Raw genomic sequence first — 24,746 nt, forward strand, 5'->3', positions numbered from 1 at the left:
TATGTTGCTTTATTTTTTGTTCATTTGTCAACCACAGCCATTTTGAAAAATCTGATAAATGTTTTATCTTTAAAATACAGCTGTATGGTACACAACCAGCTCCTTTCTTGGCCAACTGCCCCCACCAGTCATAGCTGTAAATTGTCTTGTACGGCAATGTACAGTGTATGCTGTGACCGGGTTCCTTGCTGAATCATGCTTTTCTCTCAGTTTCTGAAAACAGTAACAATGGCGGTTGCAGAAGATATCACTGGAGTGTTAGATTTATGTATGTTCCCCATAGGCAGGAAGTATTCTATGTGCACAGACAGTGAACGTCTCATTTCCAATTTCAATATCACACAAGTGCTTTTGTTATTTGCTATGTTATTTGTTTATATTGACGGAAGATGTGATTTAAAAAATATTTGATGACTATACTATAGATATACTAAAAATGCATTCCAACATGAAGAAAAATGCCATTGACTCTTATATGTAAAGAAAATGACTTACTGTAATAAATGGAACAACACATGCCTTCCTTCAGTGTGGGGTAGACAACATTCCGGAGAGAACTCTGGAGAGGTGGGAAAATCGGCTTCACAAAAGTTGTACATTATGTAGATTCCACCACAACGGGGGCCTGTTCAATGTTGGGCAAGCGTATTCAACTTTTTTTATGAGTAGAATAACCTTTTTTTTCAAACTTATGAGTAGAACACATTGTGGAACATAGGTTTCCAAAGGAGGCGTTGTCTTGGTGCATCTCCATAGAGATGAGACATTGACAAAGGACAATCAAATGAGAGTCATTTGCGAGTTCTGTACTGTTTTCTGCACCACTGTCTCCTCCTACAAACAACAGATTTGGAATTGGGTTGTTCCAAGAAATTGGTGAAGGTGTGTGTACTATCCTTTTTAAAGAATGCATGCAATTATGTCAGTGTGTCTTGCATGCAAATATGCAGTATTAAGAGAAATTAACATTAATTTTATCATTTCAGTAATTGCTAGTCCAGGGTAATTATGTGGAATACTTGTTTTGAGTTAATACTGCACAGGTAGCAACAAGGCAAGCAACCCATGCATAGTGAAACAAAGAAGCTGCCAGTATTGTTCTGCAACAGTAGGCATTACAGAATATCGGCACAAAGTAGGCTCTTACAACAAACATTCAAGAACCAAGTAATTGCTCAGTGCTCTACAATAAGCAAAATAATGTTCCATTATGGTCTTCTTAAAGATGATTTGCTTACCATTTTTCCCAGGCAGAGGCTCCAGGACCTGTTACAGGACACAAATAAAATAAAATAAAAATGTGTTGGCACCTAATCATTATTAAACACATCAGAAAATTGATTTCCACCAATCAATTTGTTAATTGCTTATTTTCTAATTTGCTGAATCCATCAAGCATAATCACATTACTCAATGTGATTCTTAATGTTATATATTCTTAATTGTAATTGTCCTGTACAGTGGTTTTTATAGGTAGAGACAGACAGCACAGATGCTCACTGGTCTTTTAACCCTTTTAGTATCACTGCCTTTTCTTAACACAAGCTTGAAAATGACATACTCTAAATCAATGGTTACTATACTTGAACCCTTTTGACTACAGGCATAATCCTGGTCTCTTCTGAAAGGTTTTTGAGTGGATACAGATTATTGTGGCTTTTTAGAATTAAAAATCATAATGCATTTGGTTTGCTGGACCCTTTCCGTGATTGACATTGACATTACCTTGATTTGTGTAGTCTGTGGATTTCCAAACAGCTGAGAAGGTAAGGTCCCCCCACTCTTGTTTTGCCACCCATATGTTACAAAATAAGGAACTGCTGTCACAAAAGCAATGATACTTAAAATAGAGCTATGAGTTTTTATGCTTCCAAACGGTATATCCTGCTACCACAGTGATTGAAAATTGCACTGTGAAAAAAGGAACGAATGGAAAAAGCCCTGGGCCGTTGAAAAAGCTTGCATGTCTGGCACCACATTATTTCAGGCCACAACCTTTTCTGTTTCCTGGATTTTCCATTCTTATGAGCATAAGGTTCAAAAAGCCTTTGATTGAATTACATGTGTCCGTATTGACTAAGTGCATTTGAATCTAGGTTTTTTTTCTACAATTAACTTAATTGCGCGGATGACTGAGAGATGACAAAATGATGTTTATATAGTTATATATAAAAACTATTACTTCATTACCAGGATATTATCCTATAACCTTATTCCTGGCTCCATCTCAGGCTGCATGATGCGGGTTATGCTGGAAGCAGAGCACCGATCTAAATTGACCCTCACTGCTGCAAGGGGTAGAATTAGACAAAATCTATAGATACTGGTAGAAGAAATAAGCATGTATTGATTTTGTATAATGCAATAGATACCTGGGAGTCAGCGACAAGCCATTTATTGAATTGAGTGCTTCTGTTGATGTCATTCAACCAGAGAACCAATTTCCGTGCCGTTTGTTAGCTATATAAAAATTGAATGCTGTGCACTCGGGAGCACAGTCGAAGAGCACGGAGGAATACTATGAGTAAAGCCGTAATGAGTAATCCTGCAAAATGAACACACTGTCCCTAACAATATTTAATAATCACAACTCATGCTCACATTTATTAACACATTTGCACATACCGCTTCTGTGTAATATACTGTAAATTATAAAGAATATGTACAGTAAGGGGCGGCACGGATGGTGCAGTGGGTAGCACTGCTGCCTCACAGCAAGGAGGTCCTGGGTTCGAATCCCCGTCGGCCAGGGCCTCTCTGTGCAGAGTTTGCATGTTCTCCCCGTGTCTGCGTGGGTTTCCTCCGGGCACTCCGGTTTCCTCCCACAGTCCAAAGACATGCAGGTTAGGCCGATTGGAGAGTCTAAATTGCCTGTAGGCATGAGTGTGTGAGTGAATGGTGCGTGTGCCCTGCGATGGACTGGCGACCTGTCCAGGGTGTATTCCTGCCTTTCGCCCAATGTATGCTGGCATAGGCTCCAGCCCCCCTGCGACCCTGATCAGGATAAGCGGGTTCAGATAATGGATGGATCGATGTACAGTAAGTATGCTTGTATTCATATGCATGCTTAATTAAAATTAAACTGCCATACAATGCCATGCTGAACAACACATATGCTCATTTAATGACCAACCCATTCATGTTTTCAATGCATTCCATCTATGGCTTAGTGCTTAACCAGTCAAAATATTTCTCGAGAGATATATTCAGTCGGCCATTTTATGATATTACTTTGTATTTCTATTTCAGGAAGTAAGGGACATGTCTTTCTCTTGGCTGTATGGGTGAAGGCTATTCACTTCACTATTTTACTGCCTGAATGGAAAAGCTTGAGCCTACAGCATCATAAATCTTCTATCTCTCACAATCATCCGATTTGCCACCAAAATAAATAGAGAGAAAAGCAGAGGTACTTACCCATCATAAATCCTCTGATACTTCCTTTGGAAAGTAATGTTCTATTCAACCGATAGAGTGTCGAGATTTCATTAAGCACGAGTCCCAGACCAATACAAAGCCCATCTTTTACTTGGTGGCTTGGGACTATTTATTTTCAGAGAATAAGGACTTGAAGGCCATTGGTAAAGTGTGTTCCATCTCTAAACACACCTCTCAGCCCATGCCAAGGAATCTTTCTACGTGTTTATGTGTCAGGACAAAAAAAAGTTTTATAAATACTTTCCTCACCTTGGGGTTCTCTGCAGTGCTTCCATACTTGTAACACTGTCTGTCTTTTTGCGATGCAGTCACTTTTTTTGAAAGATATTTTTTAGGCCTTTTTCAGCTTTATTGGACAGTATAGTATAGAGAGACAGGAAGAATGGGAGCAAGAGAGAGGGGAAGACATGCGACAAATGCCAGACAGTCGGATTCAAACCGCCGACGTCGCGGCTTGCAATGAGCATGCGGTCAGTGCTCTACAGGCTGCGCCACCGAGACACCCCAACGATGCAGTCACTTTATAGTTACCACTAGATATTAATTTTCATATGTTGCACAGAGATGGAAGTAACTAATTTGCTTCCAAGTTTCCATAGCTGTTTTTTCATATTAAGTCAGAAGATCAGTCAAAGATTCATATTTTAAACTTAAAGGATAAGTAAGAAAAACTCAAGCATGCATAGCCGCAAGTTTCCCTGAGTTTAATACTGTTTAAAAGTTGTCTTTTAACAACTGTTCTCATTGGTGTCATGTAGGAATGCACAGAATGACAGTGATAAAAAAATAAATGTCACTATTTTAAATTCCTCCAGGTCTGTGGGAGTAGTGGTGTGGAATTGCAACTGACTGACAGCTACATGTTTCCAACTGCCACAATATATCGAAAGCCTGCTGTATACTTATTATCTATTATTTATTAAAGTGCTGTGAAAAGTATTTGCCTGCTTCCTGATTTCCTTTATAATTTTTGTATTTTTCACACAGTATAGTTTCAGATATTCAGACACATTGTAATTAGAAAGAGTGAACATGAGTAAACTCAAAAAGGTATCAAAAACTAAAATCACCCCTGTGAAAAAATAGTTGCCGCTTAATCTTAAAAACTGGTTGCGCCAACTTTAGCAGCAATAACTGCAATCGAACAGTTCCTATTATTTCAAATTAGTCCTTCACTGTGGAGGTATTTTAGCCCTCAGCTACAAGGGCACAGTGACAACTAATCCAGTCACACATGATCCCAGAAGAACATTCAAAGCCCTGCAGGCCTCTTTAGCCTTAGCTATATCATGTTCATGACTCGGAAAGAAAGAAAGAGACTGGATGAAGAAGGGATTCATGAGAGATTAGCAATGTGGAAACCACTTCTAAAGATGAGAAACATCAATGCTCATCTTTCAATGTTCTATGGACAGATGAGTCAAAAGTGGAAGTTTTTGAACGGTACAGGACTTCATCATCTCTGGCGTAAAGCAAACACAGCATTCCACATTAAGAACATCATACCAAAAGTAAAAGATTCGGAATTAAAATGTCTGGTCATCTGTCCATGAGCTGAAGCTGAAAAGTAATTGGGTTATGCAAGACAAAACTTAAAAGCAAGTCCACATCTAACTGACTGAAAATAATCAAAAGTTTTGGAGTGGTCTAGTCAAAGTCCTGACTTGAATCAAATAGATATGGTGTGACAGAACCTGAAAAGAGCAGTTTTTATCAACTTTATTAAGGCAGAAGAATGGGTTAAAATACTGCAAGCAGTATTATAAAAATAGATGCAGATGTTTATTGATATGCAATTTGTCTGCAATTTGTGCATATTTTTCACATTCATGCAGATGCAGATTTTTTACAATCTTATACCTTATTCATAAATTAGTTCCAAAAATACATTGGTAACCATAGGGATGTAATTTCTTGTGGATTTTGGCAGCAGTTTTTGTATACTTTGCACACAGATTGTTCCCTATAAGCACTCCAGAATATTCTCCTCAAGCTTTCATTAAAATGGCAAATTAATGTGATGATAAATGCTCTTTGCATATATGTGGTCTGAAGTGAAACAAGAGTGTACTTCTGTTCTATGAATAAGTCATCTCTGGTCTATAATGCACAATCCACAATTATGAATTTTTCTAAGTGGTATAATTGCATGCAATATTATGATAATAATTCATTTAAAATCTCATATTCTCTTTCGCTTTGTCCAAAAGCATAATTTAATCAAGTGTAATGCATATATTTTTTAAGGACAGAACTGTAAATGTATTTATACAGAAAATAAACTCAGCATATATTTAGACATTCTGTTAGTGACTGTTAATCACTGCCAAAATTAACTACAGACAGAGTGGCCTGAACATCCTACAAATGTATGTTTCTTTATATTTACTTTTTTATTTTTAGAGCATTAATATTACAAAAATAATTTACAATGTGGTAACTCCCAGTCATATCAATTCAAACTAGCAAAGCATTTAGTAGGCAGCTGTCATTTTCCTTTTTCCTTCTCTTTCTAGTCAGAATGCCTTTTAGAAAATGTATCTTTCAAGCTTCCCTCCCATCTTGAGATACCAACTTATGCAACATTGTTTAAATTACTTTGATGCAAAGAGTGTGTCTTGAAATCGTGCCTTGCCTAAATCACTTCCCCTGAGGAAACATCATGTATCATGTGCCTTTGTTTATAAAAAAATTATAAAAATTATAATCAAACATTCCATGATGGAAGCTATTTATCACTATCACAAGGAGAGGAGACGACAAGAATAAAAGGATCCATTTTTGAAATATATATTCAGATGCAGCCACTTTCTCATTGCTGGTGAACAGATCTGCGTGTTGTGAGCCCATCTTCAAACTGTCACAGTGGGGGATGGGGGGGGGTCGTGGAGACTCTTGGGAACATGGTGGGACTGCCAATGGACAACTCTATCTCCAAAGATTAATGAACAGATACAGGGGCCAACCACATAGCTTAGCCATGTGGAATTCATGTGGCCTATAAATCAGAAAATAAAAATGTCTATTTGAAATTGGCTTGGTGCAATGGGCGGGCAGAACAGGGGTCATTTTCCAATCTGAGGTGGGATGTGGTAATGGCCTGTGTTTTTCAGGGAGGCAAGGACTCTCAGGCTGTACAAGCGAAGACTAGCTGGCAAATAGATAGGATTTCATATGTGGGTGGTCTTGTCTACTCCTGGAGGGTTGGAAAACCATTTGTGTAGGTGGCAGCATGTTTAAGCCATTTGTTTGGATTTCATTCTCCAATGCAGCATGCTTTGAATGCTTTAAAGTTAGGGAAAATATCTGTAGCTAATAAGCTAGTTTGCTACTGGGGTTCCTTTCTATGCAACAATCATCCATCTGTGTGTACTGAAAAAAAATCATTGAATAAATGTAAAATTGTTCTTCAATTTCATACACCTATATCTTTAGGTTCACTCAGCTGAAAATCCGTATTTCTCAAAAGGAGAAAGCTTTCTCATTAAAATGAGATAAGAACACTATACTATACTATACTATACTATACACTTACATACAACAGTGTTCAGCACAAGTTTGAGAAGCAACTTGGATTAAAACAAAAAGCTGTGAAATGCATGCTCTGAAGGTCCCGGCTGGGAATTCTGTGTGGAGTTTGCATGTTCTCCCCATGGCTTTCCTCTGGATACTCCAAAATTCTAAGATACAGTCTGATGCAGGTTAGGCTGCTTGGAGGGTGAACTTTAACATGGCATTGCTACAAAAGTGCATGGCTCTTTAGTTATCCTAAGGATTGGGGTTAAACTAACAAGGCCAGTAAGACACACTGCTATAAATGCCAACATCTACCATCATCTTGGTTACAGCCAAATAAAATGAAAGTGTTTCTGAATATTTTCCTTATTTTAATCATGTACATGCCCATGGCAATATACATCCATCTGCAGGTGTTTTCATCTTACAATTGTAAGTGCAAGCAGGAGTACTTCATACTTTCTCTTTAATTCCTGGTACTGGTTGCATGTTCACTCATCAGAACATCTGATGGGCACAGGGCTTTTCTTTTGTCATATTCTTATTTGGAATTTGATTAATGGAAAGTAATTTAGTAGCATACTGTCTCTGCCATATGGTACTCACTGGAAACATTGACACATTAAACCGCACTGTCTGCTCCCATAAATAACACATTATATTCCCTTGGGAAGGAAAAGGACTTTGATGTCTACATACAGGTAGGTCCATAATTATTTTCACCCTTGATAAATGTGACCTCTGACTATCAGTTGCAACAGTCTATTTCACGTAAATTGATTCATGTAAAGGAGGTTAGCCGGCTTGTCACCAGTCATCAGTCACCATGCAGTCATACAATCAGGACCACTAGTGACCACTTTAATGAGTTTTATGATTTGCATGTCTCAATGTCAAATTCAGTTTTAAAATATACTTTAAAATGTTTAAAATGTAAGATGACAAGGTAGCAACGGAGTTTTGCGTCATTGGGAGGCTAGCCAGCTTGTTACCATTCACCAGCCACCTGGCTAACAATCACATCAGCTACGTTTGTGACTACAAGTTTATGTAGCTTTTCACTTTCATCAGATTTTACTCATAAATGTATTCACCTTCATGGTCTCTATGACATAATGTCAAGAGTAAATGTTTTGGTAGAGCTGATTTTGTTAGAGTAGGTCACAAATACGCAAAAAAATACTGTAAGCTACAAAATAATTGACAAAGTTATTGACAAACTTTATTTTCCAATATTCATAAAATAGCGTTCTGTATTAATTATTCAATAGAATCAACAAAGGTCTTACATTTTTCAAATTAAAAATGTATTTCCCCAAAGAACAGGCTTCACAATTCTTGGCACCCCTTTTTTTAATACTTTCTGCAAACACCCCCAGGCAAAGATGTCAGCCATGGGTATTTTCCTATAATTTCTGATAAAGTTAGTGAACACGTTTGGAGGGATTGATTTGTGACCATTTCCCCATGCAGAACATTTCAGAATCCTTGATATCCTAGTGTTTGCGCTTATGGACTACTTCTTGCATATGACAATTTCAAGTTACCTCTTCAAGTTCTTTTAAAAATCTCCTTAGTCTGGGAAGGAAAGCAGCATTCTCAATGTTTTTCTCAATGACAATTAATACAGCAGTATTATTATTGGTATTACTATTATTATTATTATTAGGAATAATCATCATTTTGTATTCCTCAATTTGCAATGGCCCATCACATTAACTAATCTCACCAATGCAACATCCTCTACCAGTTCAGCAGGGTGTGAACTAGCATACCATATGCATCCTCTAAAATGAGCACAGCCAGCTGCTCTCTGTGGACACACTGCAATCCTCCCACTAACAGGCACAGGTATTGTGCCAGCTTATCTTGCAATGCTGGTGCAGGCATACCACAGCTGCCAGATCGACTAAAACAGTCACTCTTCCATGATGAGGTGGGAAAATACCCTGAAGTGAACCTCTCCACTCCCTCTCTCTGGGCAGTGATGTGGCCAGTTGTGCATTGCTTGATTTGACTCCCAGCCACATTGACTCTCAGCTCTGGGTGGAGCGGATTTGATTACGTGCATGCGGTTTCCTGAAAATGCAGACAATCCTGATGTGGGGACAACAAGTTGTCTTCAGAGATGAGCTATTAGCTAGTATATTGTTTCATAAGCAATATTCAGCTAAATCAAATTACATTTTGGTGAATGATGAAATGCTGTTCCGTTGGAAACCTCACAATGTTGTGACAGAATGGTATGTTAATGATATGTTAATATTCTATTGTACTAACTTTTTGGTATCTGTATTTGCTTATAGTTTTAGCAGGACAATATCAGTAGGCAACGTGTCATAGGAGCCTTCTAAGGAGTAAAGCAAACCTGTGCCTTCCATTGTTCTGAATAGGAAGCCATCGTAAATAATTGCGATTTTAGTATTTCAATAAACAATAATATCAGCAAATTGCAATTAATAGTTGTATTTTAAGACCAGCAGAGGTATTTTGGCAAAAATAAACTGAAAAGGAGTCCTGTCCTTATGCAGTTACAGAGCGAACAGATGATCCAACTCAATCAGCTGAGAGTATCCCTCCCTGATGTCTGTTCTATCTTATTAAATTTTACCCATATTATATTTATGATCCATGAAAAGGTAGACTAACTGGCTAGACTAGCTAACCAGACTACTTAGTTGATTTGAATAATTCAGATTCGCTTTTAACATCATTTTATAGGCTAATGGTGTTAGCTATGTTTAGCCATGGCCTTCTTGGCAATGAAAAAAAAAGGTGCAAATCCAGGGTTTAAACCTGTTTTCTGTGGGGTAAGCCACACAGCAGCTTTCTGGTATTTAGAAAATTGCTATGATTTCAATATGTGACTACATTTTGCGCTCATTTAAAGACTTGTAACCAACCACTTTGTTCATTCCCTATGAAAACTCTTGCCAAACTTCTCCCCTCGGTGCTTGAGCCTGGAGATATTATGGAGTTTTGGCGGGCATGTTTACTTTTGCCGACTGGATGTCTGCCCTGAAAATGTTCCGACCTGATAGTAAAATAATGCATCGCTAAGTGTGTGCAGGCAGATGACTTGATTTCAGCTGGCAGCCCATATGAGTGTTTAGGAAGTCTTTAGTCCGTATTCCTACTGGTCAAACTGGCGGGAAGCCATGCGGGAGCGTGCGATAAATCCACCTTTCGCCATGCAGAAACGTACCACTTCCACCACCACAGCTTTCTAAAACACTTTCAGGCACACCTGATAGTGTTGGGAATTTTGCACTCTGTTATGAGCATACTGTAGCCCATGCTCATAACAGAGTCTCTCATAACAGAGTCTAATGGATGGCAGGGGACAACCTGTTGCTTTTCAAACCCCCCAGACAGAAAGGGGAAAGCACTGGATTTGCTTCATTTCAGTTATCAGTTAATGCAATAAGTGCACATACTGCAGTACAGCAGAGCAGGCCAGTGAGAACACTTGCTTGGAGAACACAATTAAAAACTTTGTGACTAAATGCTTTTAGGTTCTTATACTAATCCAAAAATACAGGCAGCACTGTCTGTCATGCATCGCCATGTCTGAGGAAAGATTAATTTAATAACGGTTGAAACTGTTCCTACACAGTGTTCTCTGCAACTGCTTTATGGTACCTTTCATAAGATGGCCAAAATGCAGTGTCATTGAGTTTCAAATTACCTTACTTCTTGACTTTCAATATAATATGCATTTCTCCTTTACCTCTTCAGCCATGGTCAAATAGTTGTTTGTGTGCTGTATTTGTAGTTTTCTGACACTGGCTAGAAGGATGGAACAAAGTTTGGGGGTGACATGGCTCAGGCAGTAAGAGCAGTGGTATGGCAGTCGGAGGGTTGCCGGTTCGATCCCCTGCCTGGGCTGTGTCGAAGTGTCCCTGAGCAAGACACCTAACCACCAAATTCTCCTGACGAGCTGGTCAGCGCCTTGCATGGCAGCCAATCACCATCGGTGTATGAATGGGTGAATGAGAAGCATCAATTGTACAGCGCTTTGGATAAGGCGCTATATAAATTCCAACCATTTACCATTTAACAAACATTTACTGATGTAGAAAACAGGGCGATCAAACCAATGTCTCTTGGTTCTCCATTTCCTTTTATATAAAAGACAGAGAATGATAAAACAGTCTTCTACACTACAAAGAACAATACTAAGTACAGATATAGGTTTCTTACAACATAATTTAATTCTAATTAAGTTGACATTTTCTAATCATTTTGCTTCTTGCTGAGTTCTGCTCTTAAGCACTTATTGAACAAATTGACAGCTTTACACATAAAACAGCAATTTGGTTCTGCAATGAGGTCACTATCCCTTGAAAATATACTGTAATTTCCACATCCTTGTTCTTTTTTGGTATTATGGTAGACAAACGCATATCGTACGTTTATGCAACAGAATGATTAAAACACATTTGCAGATGTAATCATGGAAACTTTACTTACTTTTGCAGTAGTTTTCCTTAGTTAACATATATTCCTCACAAAAATGACAACAATTCAGTGATTCATTCAACAAGTCACTCTTCAGAATGATTGATTTATCCTTGGGATGTTGTGTTTTGCCTGCAAATCAAAGAAAAATGCTAAATGACATGCAGTTCAACTGAGGACAACGGCACAATAAAAATGAAACTATCCTGTAATATCTGCTGCTCTTCTGTAAAGCACATTGATGGTGAAGACATAATAAAGACTTACTGTGCAATATCAAATCTGATAGAACCCTATATCTCCACTTATCAACAACTTCTCTGCTAGCTTTTGTGAAGCCAATTTAAAACTGGTACTGAACATTTATTTTCCATCCACAGCTGGTTAGAATGGGAAATCGAATAGTGATAACAGTATGTCCAAATTCCCTTACTTGCTCTATCATCTCATCTACCAATGAGAATACACGATGTTTTAGGTACTGTAATTACTTGCATACAGTATGTGTTCCAACTTCAATCTCAGCTCCCACCATGTCTTCAGTATGACATGATTGAACAATCAAATGAGCTCCAAAAAACAAGTGCTCTCCAAAAGTATGATAGTGTGGTTATTCATCTTTTGATCTTAAATCCAAATGGCTTAAATATATAGCAAAAATAACATGTTTACAAATAACAAACTTTTGGAGGGCACTGTGGATGACCTTACAAAATGCCCATCTTCCTAACTGAAGACATAGATTATCCACTTTGACACTGGTTGCCGCAACAAAAAGTAATTGGACAGTTGGCTTCTCAGCTGTTTCTGATTAGTCAGGTGTATTCAATCGCAGTTGCAGGTAGAAGACAGCTAACCTCATATTCATGGTTTCATTTCAGGTGACAGGAACAAATACCTCTAGAAATTGTGCCACTGCCAAAATACTTACAGACTGCACTGTATATTTTTCTTTATTTATTTTATGCCAGATTATTGGCATCTAAAATATGATTGTACCCTTCTGCATTATTTACCTCAAAGGAGTTATCATTAGCCAAGGAGTTATCCTGCCACCAGTTAAGGAAACAATTAAGAAATTAGCATTACAATCTTCTGCCCTTCACAGCCTTGTTGGAAGTCCAGGAGATCCATTTCATATTCAAAGCTATGATGTGGACAGGATTGGCTGTGGGTTTCCCTCAGAGTACACAAGAGAATCCAACATCATGTCATGAGCATATGCTACAATGTTTGTTAGTTAAAATTGTCTTTGATAATGCCTAATTTCCTGTTCTTTCAGCACACATGAAAGGTGCTGAAATTGCCTCCTGTGATTGGACACCTGCTGTGCCCAGGTACATTTTACCTTAGCTAATGATTCTGCTGTATCCATTGGGTTTGCATAATTCCAAACGCTTTTTGAAGTTAACAGCAGATATATAAAAAAAGGTTTGGTCCTGTCTCAGTTGTGAATTACTCATTACCTTGGATTTCTCAAGGAGTCCGTCATTAATTGCAGTCCGAGCCTCTTGAGATTAGACCTGGGGTACTGAATGGCCACAGTGTCTGCAGGTACTTGCTCCAACCAGGCATTATAGTACACCCAAGTTCACAAAATGATCTTACATCCTGAACCAAAGAGGTAATGTTCAGTGAACTCATGTGATGTAGATGGCTGAAACAAATAGCTGCACTGGCTGGCAGGACCTGGAGTTGAGTAGCGCTGATCTAGACCAGCGGTCACCAACCCTGTTCCTGGAGATCTACCGTCCTGTAGGTTTTCATAGCAACCCAAATTTGGCACATCTGATTCTACTAAATCTTTTAGCATTAAGGATCTTTAGCTGTTGAAAGAGGTGTGCCTCGCTGAGATTCGAGTGAAAACCAACAGGACAGTAGATCTCCAGGAACAGGGTTGGTGAGCCCTGGTCTAGACCATTGGCCTTCACCCCAAACAGGCACCTGGGGTCATCAAACCCCTGTGCACTGCTCAACCCATGTAAAATTATGTCATAACCCCTGTGGCCTTTCAATAATGTGGCTTTCACCCTGCTTGATGGCAACTGGATGTTAGGCCATGGGTGGCATGGGTGAAATGTTACCACTTGGCCATGCAATGTGTCTCAAATTATATTCAACAAATGTTCATTGCAGTGTGTTTTTTTCAGGACTCTTTCATGATTCCTAATGTGATGAAAATTAAAAGTCAGCTTAACCGTCCTAGTAAATAGTGAAACAGTGAAGGTGTCAGGGTCGCGGACAGAAGAACCAATAGCAGACTCAGGGATGAAGTGAAATGGCAGGCTTTAATGCAGGGTCATGGAACGGCAAACGGGGCAATGAAGGTAAAAAACAGAGTTCTTAGTATAGTCCAGGCAGCAGGTCAAGATCCAAGCAAACAGGGGTACAGGGGATCAGGCAGGGTGGATGTTGAGGGAATCCGGAACACAGGAGATCATACTTTCCATGACTGCCAGCTTGTGAGAGGAGTATTTTAGAGCTCACTATTTGGCTGCTTTCCAAGTTACTGTTTGATGTTACCTTTCCTGCTTCACGCAGCTCTACCCATCCTTTTGAGATCTGCCTGAAGAGGACTTTTGGGCTGTTCCAATCCACAAGAGACATGGTGAAGGAAGCTTCATTAGCCTCTAGCACTGATCTTCTTCAAAATCTCTCTGCAACACAGCACTATTCACCAGATATTTATTTTTATATTGTCATCTTCGCTGGCTTAAAGTTTGAAAGTGTGTCTTTGAATCAAAGACAAATGGCAGAATACCACAAGAACAATGAAGAAAACTCCACAAAATAAAACAAGTGGCAAGTTCTTTACTCAATAACTTGATAAAATGTGTTCTTGTCTTCATGTAATGTTTTGGCATATTTTAGATGCATTGCTAAAAGTATCTACTGTTGGTTACTTTGTGCATTTTAAGGATTGCCTTATAAACTTCGTCAAAATCCATTTCTAAGCCTTTTCCAGTTTCATAAGATGTATTTGTGGATTATATATCCTATCTTTAAGGGGAAAAGTGCAACCCAATGAGTGTGAAAGATCTTCCAAGGATCTGCATCTGCGTCCAAAATCCCTCCAAGTGTGTTCCTTAACCTTCACCATTACAGGAAAAAACGAAATGCTGTGATCCTTGCCAGAGGTGGATACACCAAATACTAAACCAGGGATGGCAATAATTAGGAAACATTTATTTTGGTGAAATCTATTTTTTATTAAATGAATGTTTGATTTTTCCATTAATAAACTACGGTATATTTGGCATTTTGGTTTTTATCTCAATAATCACATTGTTATATAAGTATTAATTTTTTATGCATTGCCAGTCAGGGCTGCCAATAATTCTGGAGCCCAAATGAAACTGCAATTATTTTATTGCACCGTTCTTGAACTTGTGAAGCTTTAATGACCATGAACATCTATAAATATTGGAGATAAGAGATCAGTGGAAATATATATGAGTGTGAAAGATTCCTTTAAAGAAATTAATTGCGTACCCCTGTAGAAATATATGTATGTCCGGTATAATGTTTATTTACTGAATGTTTAAAGCAGCCGTACTGCTTTTGTAAGTAGTGAAAATAATATCCCTCATGAGGGTCCACATAAAATATGAAGAACGATAAATTAACTCCCAGAACCACTGGCCTCCTTGATAACTCGATTTAAAAGAACACAAAGAAGAAAGACGCAAGCATAGCTTTCACCATAGAGAGATCTTCTTACCGTGTAATCCTTCCATTTTCCCCCAGGCATTGAATCCACTGGCGCTCTGCCCACATTTCAATCTTCAAAAGGAGCCAGAAAAGTTGCAGGCTATTCATCCGTGAATGGTATTACAAATAATTCTAGTGTTATACCAGGATTTATTACACTATATCTGAGCCATCTTTTTCAAAAGACGTACATCAAGGTGAATATCTTAAAAATCTAAAGATTGCAGGGTCACATTTTTATGATTTATTCATAGTTTGAATATAAATTTTAATATCTTTGAGGGTGCTGGATTTCATCACATAAATGAGTTTAAAGTGCACCATAACATAAATGTCATCTAGAATACTGCGGTTTTCTAAATTGGTGGAAGAAATGTCATTAAATTGTGCCGCCGCAACCAAAACAGGTAAAGAACAGCTTGTAAAAGTCATAAAAATGAGTGCAGTTATCTCAGTTGTTTTCCATGTAAATATGTGTGAATATGAGTTTAGGCCTAAGCTCTCAATTAATTACTGAAAGTTTGATTGAGCCGTTAAGTGAAATATGTCAATGTATATCATGTGCTATCATTACCATAGTGCTGTTACCAGTTGTTTGTGTTGACACAAAGTTGTTTTGTAATATATGTTTATATCAAAGTTCAATGCTATAAACAAAGGACTGCATCTGGTCAGCTCAAATCTCAAATCGTTTTTAATTGCGAGAGTGAGAGGGGACCAGATGTTCCTTCTCATCGACTAAACATATTTAATGGCTCCTAACACGGATTTTCCCTCCCTACCTTGCTCTCTCTATCGCTGTCTCTCTCTGCCTCTCTCTCTCTCCCTTGAATAATACATGCAGCTTGTTCAATCGAGTTGTGACATTTTCCCCCCGGAAGCTACCGGGGCATGAGATCAAGAACCTTTGTTGGGTCAGAGAGCTACACGCGGCCCAGTCCACAAGTTGGTCGTAGCCCCACCTGAGCAGCCTCCTCAGGTTCCTTTTCAGCGCTGCACCCTGCCACTGTCGTAGGGCAAGATGCTCGAAGCATCCTCACAGAAAGCCGCATTCCTCCGCAATTCTCAGCTCTGTGGTCTTTGCGGAGAAGAGTGTAAAAATAACCTGGCCGGATTTGTCACACATCCTGTCTCCGAGTATGGTCTCATTGGATTGGTTGGGCTCTGAAAGGTAAGTCTCTTCCTTCACAAGGCGTTTCTACCATGGTGAAAATAGAAGTGTTGTCATAAATATTTCAGCTATTTCCCAAGCAATTACTACTGAACTCAAATGGGTTCCAGGCATTCTCCTTGGGCCATACGATCATAAAATACCTTCTTTCTGAGGAAATAGTTGTTGTTTTTTTCCCATGTTGGTGTACTATTATAGTTGTGGGCCAGTTTCACAGACACAGATTAAATTTAGTCCTGGACTAAATTGAGTTTTGTATGGATTTGTATGTCAAAATAGAATTTAGTCTAGGACTAGGTGTTACAGCATCGCTTGGCACCTCGAAACTGCTGATCTCCTGGGATTTTCATGTACAACAGTCTCAAGAGTTTGCAGAGTATGGTATGAAAAACTAAAAACACCTAGTGAGCAGCAGTTCTGCAGGAAAGTACTTGGTCATAGGAGAAGGGCCAGACTGCTCGAAGCTGACAGGAAGGAGACAGTAAATAACCATGCATTACAACAGTGGTATGCAGAAGAGCATCTCTGAACAGACAATGCATCATAACTCTAAGTTGATAGACTAAAAACTAAGTACAATAAATACCTAAAAGTGCCCGGTGACTGACAATTAACCTGATTATGTGTTGTTTCCATGATCTCACACCTCCTCAGTCTGGGTCCTCCCAAGACTTCTTCCAATACAATATGTCCTCTAGAGTTCTTTTCCTTGTCATTGTCACCTCTGACTTTCTTTGTGAGGGTTTAGTTCAGGGTACACTGTGAAGCATATTGTGAGTCATCATATTATATTTATGTTGTTTATGAAAGATTCAAATCGTGGTTGTTTATAATCTGATATAAGGTACAGCTAGTATTGATCATTTGATTTTATCCTTGCGTTTCTCATTCTGTAAATCCAACTGACACTGTAAAAATACAATGTGTGTTGTCAGCAGCTGGAATTTCAGGGATTTATATACTTACTGCCAAAATGTCCAGGTATCAAAATCAAGTAACATTTTATTTATCTCAAAGCATATAATTGTGAAGCAAGGGCTTGCACTATTGCTATGGGAAAGACTGCTAGGAAATATCAGAACAACAACAATATCTTGAATAAGGAGCTGATTGAAAGGAAGGTATGGTACATGGGGTTCTCACCAGAAGTTTTCAACAGAGTGGTGCTCATTTTTAGTTTTTAAAATGTTCTGCATTTTGTGGCATTAAAACCACCCACAAAAAAAGCTTTTAGACCAGGGGTGCCCAATCATGTGCAACAGAGGGCCAAGAATATGCAAGCTTTCAGTCCAACCAATTACTACACCAGCTGATTTCACAAATTAAGACACCTTTAACCAGAGAGGATGGAACCAAATAGTGAACTCAGTTGGTGTAGTGATTGGTCAGAATGAAAACCTGCATACTCTCTACCCTCCATGGCACATGATTGGGCACCCTGCTTTACACAAAAAGAGTTAAGAGCCAGAAATCATTTAGTTATAATTTATAATCATTTTCTCTGAAAAGAACTACAGAAACATTCTGTTTCCCCAGACCTAGTGTTTTCTGTCTTCCTGTTGTATCTTTCGTGCCTTATGTCCCATTTCACTTTCCGTAGTCTGTTCATTCATTCTTTCATTTCACCTGTGTCTCGTTACCTGTTTTCCTGCACTCTCACCTGTTTGCCATTTCAGTACTTTGTCTCTGTATTTATAGCTGTCCGTTTGCCTTAGTTCCCTGCCAGATTGCAATGTGTGTACACCATTCTCACCAGCAATTTCCTGCCTGTCTGTTTCGTGACCTGCTTCGTGTACCCCGACCATCTTTTGGATAACCCTTCTGTGATTTGTTTGATTATCTGTTACCGGATTCTGATTGGACTTTTCGTTTACGATTCCTGGATTATGTTGTGTACCTTCACCAGTTCGGATTGCCTAGCTGTGTTTGGACGTTTGCTTGTGACCACGACTACGTATTGGATTACCCCTAATGTTTCGGGTTGCACTGTGCTTGGACTTTTTCTTGTGACCTTGACCACAATTGTGATTATCCCTGCTGTTCCTGTTTACCAACATTTGACCACTGCCTGTCTGACTTGGCTTAATCAATACCCCAGAACTGCTTATTTCGTGGTTGCTATTGGTTCTGACAGTGAGTGGCACACTGCTACAATTACATTCTTTGGGGAGAACCCTGGTGCATGGGGCATTCACTTTCATATCCTGAATAAATAAGATGGATTTGTCTCAGAATTACAAGATCCGATTTGAACAAACTGGGCCACATTAATTGTGGGAATCATTCCAACATTTTTATTACCAATTTTCATTACATCAGTGTGACTGGACACAAAATGAATTCCTATGTCATGATTTCACTTGAACAAGCATAGAATTATTTGTACTCTTAGTCTTGTAAGTATTTACACATTCAATACTAGATTATTTAAAAATGGAGTGAGTTTGCTTGTTCATTGCAGTTATCGACTGTTTTTATTTCCGAGATAACCTTGGCTGCCTGTATGCATGTATAATTTTCCATTTCAGTATTTACTGTGGGAGTCCTAAAATGAGATTAATTAGGTTATTTTACACTTGTTATGCATACCTGTTGTTAAAAATGCATTATGGCAGAAAATGCCTGGCAACAATGCTTGGGGGGATGGTTGTACAAGTTAATCTAAACAAATGTTATGTGTACATTTTTGGACATATAGGGAGAAGCTGTCATAAATAAACCCGACAATAGTTGATGTAGTCAATTAAGCTGCATATTAATTACCTGAAATAAATGCAACTTCCCAAGGGCTTCAGATTGGGGCAAATTAGTCAGAGAGGGACTAATTAGGATGATGTAATCTCACTTATGAAGAATAATGTCTCTCAAGCTACAGTGATGATCTAATTGCAGAATCTCATTAATTAATGCCTTGTGAAATTGACTGATTAAATGCCTCTCCGAATGCCATATGAACTCAAAGGGACAGTTCGGCACTTTCTCAGTCTCCACGTAGACAGCACTGGCGGTTTAGTGTTGCTCAGTGATTAACATCCTTAACCCTATAATGGTTCGGGTTGACAGATTTGCTCATCGCAAGTCGAAGAGTAGCCGATGACTCCAAGCTGTCTAAAGTGAGAGGCATTTATCATTGTTCGAGAGAAGCAGACACGGAGGGTAAGTTTACAAAGGGACTCACTCTGTCCTCAAAATGGACCCGTGAGGTACACCTGGATTAATTGTAATATAATGCCTATACACTCTGAGCAGGACACCTGGAATGGCCAACAAAAAAAAATTATGTCCAACTCCACATTGGCGTATCTCAGTTAAATTGAGTCTTTTCCAAACCAGGTGACCAATATTTGAATTTAGTTTAAGATGTATTTATTTTATTCATAGTGGTGATGATGATACAGTGACAGCAGTCACAGTCCCACTGAGACTGGGCATGGTGCCCATCCACACACTTCAACAGTTTCTTAACAGGATGAGCCCCGCAGCCTCATAGCCACAATATATTTACTGACACTGAAAAAATCTGAGGTCATGAAAAATTGACTATGGCATCAGATTAACATATCAAAAAAAGGGTTATATAACCAAGCATGGGACAGAAATGATGGGTACAGATTAAAACATGGATGGGGGGCAGTGACCCTCAACCCATATATAAGTTCCTCCTGTGTAACCCCTGTCAATTCTCTCCCATTGCACAAAGGGACCAACGTCTGAAAAGTATGCTTGCACTGTTAATAATATTGATAGCGTGACTATATGTGACACTTTAAGTACAAAAAAGAATAATTGAGGCCAAATTACATATATTATTTGAATAGCAGGCATCATCGTGGACAGTTTATGCACTGAGATTTTACTATTTAATAAAATTACACAAGATGACAGTGATAGAAGAGACTGTATATATACCTAGGTCATTTAGATTACATTGCCAAAGAGCTCAACAGCAGTACAGTATGCAGGATTTGAACCAGAGAGCTTCTGCTTCTGGTTACTGCATGATTCCACTAGCAATCATTACTACTCTGAAATGAAGAGATCTATTTTCTTTTTTTATTCTTCTGTGCACTGATGTAACAAATATGACAAACACAGGCCCATTGGCCAAACACTTATCTTAATGACATGGTATTTGTATTTTCCCTGTTTTTCTGACAGACAGCAGTTTGCTCTTTGCCGGCCTTAATCCATGATTGAAATGAATGCAACGAACAATTAAGCAGTCAAAAAAAAACTGCTACACCGCAGTCCTTATGACCATAAAGTGAGCCAAGTATGTAATGACGAATGCGTTCGACTGCATGACCTGTATTTGTGTCTTCTCGGGCTATTTGCAAGCACATTTCCCCCTGCTTTTGAAAATGTGCGCGTGTCTCTTTAAAAGGAGTGCTTCCTGTAAAAGTCAATAATGATTAATTAGGCATGCCTTTGTCTGCTCTAATAGAAGCTGATGCTTGCCCTCTTCCACTGAATGGAATACTTCGTAAGGGACCATTTATAATTTAATTATGCAAAGGAATAGCATTTATTGTCATCTCTCAAAAGGTAATTGAATGTGCGTGATGCATATTCCAGGGGCATCAACCTTTGCCGGCTTCCATATTTTTAGTAATAAATGAATAAAAATTAAGGTTCGAATTGCTCATTGCATTGAAACATAAAATTAATGTGGAAATCAAATGAATCATTCTTTTATCCTACTTAAGCTTTCTGCATCTGTACCCACAGATAAATACTGTATAGGATATTTGAACAAGAGCAGAGAGGGCTGTGCTGGTTGATAACATCTTTAGCAGCTGGCACATCATAATGCATTACAATATTACACTAATTTTGATATACTGAAGAAACGTTAGTGAAGAGGCACTGAAGCAAATTGAGAGAAAATGTTTATTATAATTATGTATAAAAGAGTGATCTGGTCACGGACTAAAGTGATTATGAAACAGGCCTTGTATCGGGAACAATGAGCGGCAAGGCTCTGAGTCTAATATCTGGAACAAGAGGTTCCTGGCCCTCTCTGCTGATGTTTGCATTCCTTTAATCGAACCGAGCACAATTTAAATTAAAAGCTGGTCCTCTGTGCCGCCGTTGAAAAGAATCTGGTATGCAAGTCATACTGCGGACAATTATGACTCCTCGTGCTCGCTGCTCTCGATTCCAGCTTTTGGGCGACCGTGACCACAAAACGCCACTGAATTATGCAGTCGAGCAAGGTGCTCAGCATGAAATAAAACTGTCAAGCAGATGATGTTATTTACAGCCGTGGCCTGCTCCTACGCTTTACTGTAAGTCTTACATGTTGATCATTCTACAGTTTGAACGGTTCATGATTCCTGTTTATTTTTTCCTTGCTAAGGGAGATTTTCATGTTCTCAGTTATTTTCCTGGCCTAAACAGGAGTGAAATAAGACGCTGAAAGGAAATAACACCACAGAACTTGCTAACATTGGCAGTCACAATAACCCATGTCTAATCCCTCGCCGGAGTCCTGAAGCACAGCCAGGCTGACGAGCTGCAATAAACCCATCATTTATTTATGCACGCAAGCAATTAGACACAGTAGATGCTACTGGATTAAGCTATCTTCAGCTATGTTAGATCTGCTGGTAAATACTAATTTGCTTTTATTACTTACAATATTTTTGAAGGCAGAATGAAAACTGATCAAGAGGGCAAATGAAATGGCTGTTTCTAAGGAATGTAAGTCACTGTAATATACATCATTTGCATTATGATTGGAAGACTAATGGATTTCCTTGACAGGTCATGAAACACTCAAAATAAAATACAGCATCAACTGAATTCATGACATTGACATGAGAAATACCTGCATTTCCCCCGACTAACCGGTTGGTGAGCAATAAAAGTACCATCATCAACCAGCTATGTTGTTTGCTGGCTATCTCGCACAAGCTGGAAACAAATAATATCTTGGCAGTCCACTTTACTGCCACTACAGGCTAAACAAGGAGTCTCTGAAGATGGACTGAGTTGAACTTCCCGTGGCATTGTATTCCCTACAACTCACAGGCTAGGATACTGGGTTAAAAATAAACAAACTAGTCAACTAACTTATAGCAAGGGACTATCACTCTCACAAATCAAAAGCATGCACAGGTCAACTAAACAGAAAATGTTAAATCAATTCTACATACATACTGTACATACTGTATGGGCTCAACTGGACTCTGATGTACTGGTTAGATTTCAATTAACACTGGACATTTTACTCTTCCCCCCTGACACCATATATTAGCGCATCTACTGTACATACTATATTGGTGCATGTGCTGTACACAAGATATGGGTTCGACATGCAGTAATGACTGCACAGAGTTGTTACAATATGTAGCCATGTAGCCGGCTTGCCTGACAAGTGATGTGGCTAGCTTGCTGGAAAGTAAACTCTATGTTTTAGCAAGATATTATATAGTGAATGAAAAAGACATTGGGGCAGTTAAACTAGAGCCAGTGTGATACACACAGCTATTGTGCGAGTATTTGCATATAGACAAATGAACAAATATAGGGTCTAAAACTTAAAGTCTTACCTTTGCTACCTACAGGAATTGGGAAGAATTTCATAAACTGTCATTTACCTGGTCATACCTTGTGTTATTTAGGAACATCTCTTGTACATTGCAGCCCTCTATTTCACCCCATTCAATATCCTGTCATTATCATTGTCTCTTGGCTTATACAGCTTCGCCTGGGACAAGACATGCAGAAAATAGCCTCACTTGTCAAGCTCTTAACCTATGGCAGTGCGACCTGATCGTCACTTGCCAGGCTGATTGAAGAAACATTTAATTTATGCTGTATCTACATTGCACATGTGTCACATAGCAGCTGCATAGTGTGCCAGTTGTGTATTTACTCCAGTTCTGTCTTACAGTTCATTACCTAATGAGCTGACAAGCCTAGCCTGTGAGCCAGTTGCTTAGCTTATGTACTCGTAGAGGAGAAACACATTTCTCGTACTCACTGTGTGAAATCATACCGATTTAATTTCAATACATACATAGATTTAAAAAAAGAATTGTTAGCTAAATCAATTTAGATTGCCACAACATAGCATACACATGCTACATAAACCACACTTGGAAGCTGTTAGATGGGTTTCACATTACGGCTGAGAACAGAATGTACTTCCCTTCAGAAGGAATCCCAGGCAGAACTGTGCACTTTGTTATGGAGATGCATGAGTCAGTCGCACCCCAAGTGAATTATTTACAAGTGCCTATGACAAACAGAGACATATCCGCAGCCCCTATGTCTTTGCTCAACTAAATGGAGTCAGAATGATAAAATTGACAGAACTGCATTGGGAATGGCCATTTGTTTAACGGGTAGTCTGTCGCAAATGCAATGCTAATCATGGAAGATCATTCTGTTTTACCTTTTTATTTGAATGTGACTAACTGCTAAAATAAATCTGTTAAGTACTGGAAGAGTTGGAAGGTGTCATAATAGCCTTCATAAAAGGGAATACATATTTTCTGACAATGCTACATTAAGTAATGTAGCAAGATATTGTTACGTTCAGAGTTGTGTTCAAAATATTCCGATTTTTCTAAGCAATGATACTTGCTATTTAGATATAAAAATGTACATCTATACTGAATACTGTTGTTTGAATGCAATACAAATTGCAATGTGCCACATGCAAATTATTATAATTAGGCCTGATTGCTTAAAAAATATTTTTCTACATTTTTATTTCATTATTTCATTTTTTAAAAGTATACTTTTATTTCAATACATTTGCTCTCATATTACAAAACGACATGTGCCAAAATTATTGGCACCCCTCATAATTACAACATGATCTCGTACGATTTTTTCTTGCCCTGGAAATTGGTTCACATATACCAAATCCAGGATAAATGCCACCCCGCGATGACATTCTGCAATTGCATGTATTTACACATAATTTGTGGGCAAAAGGCAAAAAAATTGTAGTGACAGAGGTAATGGTTCGGGTTGGTGTCGGGTTAAGTGTAACATTAACAATATTAATTGAGCATAGAGACACAAAACCGTTTTGTACGCAGGCGTTTGGTTGGCGAATTAGAACATACTGTTAACTTCAAGCGGATTTTAAATTTAAATTTTGTCAGGAAGAATATACAAGTATGAATTATCCCCACGGATGGTAAGACTGATGGTGAGGGAGGCCATAAGTAACCCAAGGATCGCACTTCAAGAATTGCTGAGATTGGTTGTATCTCAGGGTCACCAAGTCTTAAAACAACCCATAAAATGCCACCTCCATACCAGAATTTTTTTTGGAAGGGTGGAACAAATATAGCCCTTACTGAGCACAATAAACAAAACCAAGCATCTTCCCTCTGGTCAAATTATCCCCAATGCCCCAGTCTGATGGGGTCTCAAAGAGTAGGGGGTTCCCCAGTGTCCTGGCTAAATTCCCAACCCTGGCTCTTTC

At 38.7% G+C, this 24,746-nt stretch overlaps 1 long non-coding RNA gene across 1 annotated transcript; it reads left to right on the plus strand.

Annotated features, from left to right (window-relative positions):
• The first annotated feature begins 12,450 nt into the window (after positions 1-12,450).
• LOC133125955 (uncharacterized) lies at positions 12,451-14,090 on the plus strand. Its single transcript, XR_009708490.1, has 3 exons — positions 12,451-12,585; positions 12,698-12,752; positions 13,957-14,090. It is a non-coding gene; the product is annotated as an uncharacterized LOC133125955 (long non-coding RNA).
• Positions 14,091-24,746: the final 10,656 nt, after the last annotated feature.

Source organism: Conger conger, chromosome 4 (genome assembly GCF_963514075.1).
Source record: "Conger conger chromosome 4, fConCon1.1, whole genome shotgun sequence".
Taxonomy (NCBI): Eukaryota; Metazoa; Chordata; class Actinopteri; order Anguilliformes; family Congridae; genus Conger; species Conger conger.